Below are 2808 nucleotides of genomic sequence, written 5' to 3'. Positions count from 1 at the left end.
GTGTTCACTTTGACAGCACATATATCAAAATTGGAATGATACAGAGAAGATTATCATGGCCTCTGTGCAAGTTTGGCGTGCAAATTCACGAAGTGAATTTATGGAACACGAAGTGTTCCATATTTTTACAAAAGGTGATGGATGGAAATTAGACTTGTGGTAGTGAACATGACTCAGTCTATACAGAAGCTGAAATATAATGATGTGCACCTGAAATTTACATAATATTATAAATCAATGTGACCTCAGTAAAACAAATAAATAAGAAATTCATCCATGCATGTACCCTCAGGTCACTCATTTTTATTGCTGAGTTGTATTCCATTGTATGGATATACCACAATCATTAAAAAGACAATATATCATGTAAAAGTGAAATTTAGTCCAGATATTCAAGATTGATTTAACACTTGATAATCAATATATATGATTAATGATATTTAAAAAATGTACAAATAAAAATCATATTATATTTTCAATAGTTTTAGAAAAAGCTTTGACAAAATCCAACAGCTATTTTCTGACAAGCAAAACAGGAATAAAAGAAAAATTCCTCAACCTGACAAAGGACATCTATGAATAACCTACAGCTAACATCATACTTACTTGTATAAGACTGAATGATTTTCTCCTAAGATCAGTAATAAGGCAACGACGTCTGCTCTCATCACTTCTATTCAATATTTTACTGAAAGTTCCAGGCATTTCACTAAATAAGAAAAACACATAAAAGACATCAACATTGAAAAGGAAGAAGTAAAATTGTAGAAAGATCTAATGAGATCCTCAAAACAGCTACTCTAACTAGTATGTGTATTCAGCAAGGTTGCAGGGTAAAATACCAATATACAAAAATCAGTTGCATTTCTACATTAACAGTTTGCAATCAGAAATTGAAATTAAAAAAAACTACTTAATATAGCATCAAACAAGTAGGAAATACTTAGGGTTAAATCTGACAACAAATGTGCAAAACTTCTACACTGAACACTGCAAAATATTGCTAAGAGAACACTTAAATATATGGTATTGTATACCATGTTCCTGGGCTGATAATCTCAGATTTAGGATGGCAATACTCCTTAAATTGGTCTTTATATTCAATATATCCCCCCAAAAGTATCATACACTTTGTGTGTGTGTAAAAATTGACATCTTGATTATAAAATTTGTGTAGATATACAAAAGAATATGCTAAATAACCATAGCAACATTGAAAATAAACAAAGTTAGAGAATTAACACTACTTAATATCAAGACTAATTATAAAGTTACTGTAATAAAGACAGTGTGATATTGGCATCAAGATTAACAAGTAAACAAATGGAATAGAATAGAAAGTCCAGAAATAGACCCACATGTATATGGACAGCTGATTTTTGACAACAGTGCAAAGGCAACTCAGTGGCCAAAGAAAAAAAAGTCTTTTAAACAAATAGTGTTGAAAAAATTGTGTGTAAATGTGCAAAAAAATGAACTTTGATACATATCTCATACCATATACACAATGGATCATAGACCTAAATGTAAAACCTTAACCTGTGAAACCTCTAGAAGAAAACATTCAAGAGAATTTTTGTGACCTTGGTTTAGGCAAAGCTGTCTTAGATTTAACAATGAAGGCATGATCCACAAAAGAAAATACACAGAGAGTAGAATGGTAGTTGCCAGGGGTTGAGGGGTGGGGGAAATGGGGACATGTTGATCAAAGTTTAGAAACTTTCAGTTATAAGATAAATAAGTTACAAGGACCTAATGTACAGCATGGTGATGATAGTTAATAATACTGTATTGTATACTTGAAAGTTGCTATGAGAGTAGAGCTTTAATGTTCTCACCATAATAACAACCACGGTAAGGTTGTTATGTGAGGTAAAGAATGTGTTAACTAATCTTATTTTGGTAAACATTCCACAATATATACATGTATCAAATCATCACATTGTATACCTTAAACTTACACTTTGTTATATATATATATCAATTATATCTCAATAAAGATGGGGGAAAAAAGAACATATATTGATAAATTGGACTTCATTAAAGTAAAAACTCCTATGGGACCGGCCCTGTGGTGTAGTGGTTAAGTTTGGCATGCTCTGCTTTGGTGGCCTGGGTTCAGGGGTTCAGATCCCGGGCGTGGACATACATCACTCATCAGCCATGCTGTGATGGTGACCCACATATAAAATAGAGGAAGAGTGGCACAGATGTTAGCTTTTTCTTTGTTATTGACTTATGACAGTTTTATTACCATATGTCTTGGAGAAGTTCTTTTTGTGTTGAGATAACTGGGTGTTCTATTAGCTTCATGAATTTTATATATCTATTTCCTTCCCCACATTTGGGAAGTTCTCAGCTATTATTTCTTTAAAAAGGCTCTCTTCTCCTTTTTCTCTCTTTTTCTTTCTGGGATACTAATTGTCCTTATGTTGCCCTTTCTGGTGGAGTTGAATAATTCTCATAGAATTTCTACGTTTTTTAAAAATTTTAGTTCTCTCTCCTCTTCTACCTGCATCATTTCTAGATTTCTATCTTTGAGCTTACCAATTCTCTCTTTCGTACTGTCTGCTCTATCCAATGCTTTCTAATGCATTCTTCATCTCAATTATTGAACTCTTTGGCTCCAGAATTTCTGTTTGGTTTCTTTTTAGAGTTTCAATCTCTTTGGTAAAGTATTCTTTCTGATAATTGATTTTTTTCCTGGGCTCATTGAACTGCCATCCTTAGTTTTCTTGTAGCTCATTGAGTTTCTTCATGATAGCTATTTTGAATTCCTTATCAGTTAGATTGTAATCTTCCATGACT

The 2808-nt window shown here is 32.5% G+C and overlaps 1 non-coding gene across 1 annotated transcript; it reads left to right on the top strand.

The window, feature by feature from the left end:
- On the top strand, positions 1-102 carry LOC147916716 (U6 spliceosomal RNA). The gene has a single exon (XR_015552827.1). It is a non-coding gene; the product is annotated as a U6 spliceosomal RNA (small nuclear RNA).
- The last annotated feature ends 2706 nt before the right edge of the window (positions 103-2808 follow it).

The sequence above is a fragment of the Ceratotherium simum genome, chromosome 7 (assembly GCF_057802395.1).
Source record: "Ceratotherium simum simum isolate JZ-2026a chromosome 7, ASM5780239v1, whole genome shotgun sequence".
NCBI classification, from domain to species: Eukaryota; Metazoa; Chordata; class Mammalia; order Perissodactyla; family Rhinocerotidae; genus Ceratotherium; species Ceratotherium simum.
Note: the sequence above shows the minus strand (reverse complement) of the source record. Positions and strands in the feature narration are given on the sequence as shown.